Here is a 298-nt window from a genome sequence, read left to right as displayed (position 1 = left end):
CCCCCCCCCCCCAGCCTCACGCTGGGTGACAAAAATCTCACTCTTCTCAGACCACCGCCCGTGTCCCGCTCCCAGGGGACACCATCGGGGGTCCCGTACAGCGTCCAGCTGGAGAAGTAAACATTAATCCCCACCAGATGTTGGGCTGCTCCTGTGGCAGAGGAAGGTCAGGGCGAGAGGAGGCTCCCCACCCGGCAGCAGCAACGATCATAGCCCGAGCCCGGAAGGGTTCTCATCAGAGGGAAGTGGGTGGTGGACGGGTGGCCACATCGGAGCTGGCAAGTTGGGGGCAGGCAAT

Source organism: Pterocles gutturalis, unplaced genomic scaffold, assembly GCF_000699245.1.
Source record: "Pterocles gutturalis isolate BGI_N339 unplaced genomic scaffold, ASM69924v1 scaffold34985, whole genome shotgun sequence".
Lineage (NCBI taxonomy): Eukaryota > Metazoa > Chordata > Aves > Pterocliformes > Pteroclidae > Pterocles > Pterocles gutturalis.
Note: the sequence above shows the minus strand (reverse complement) of the source record.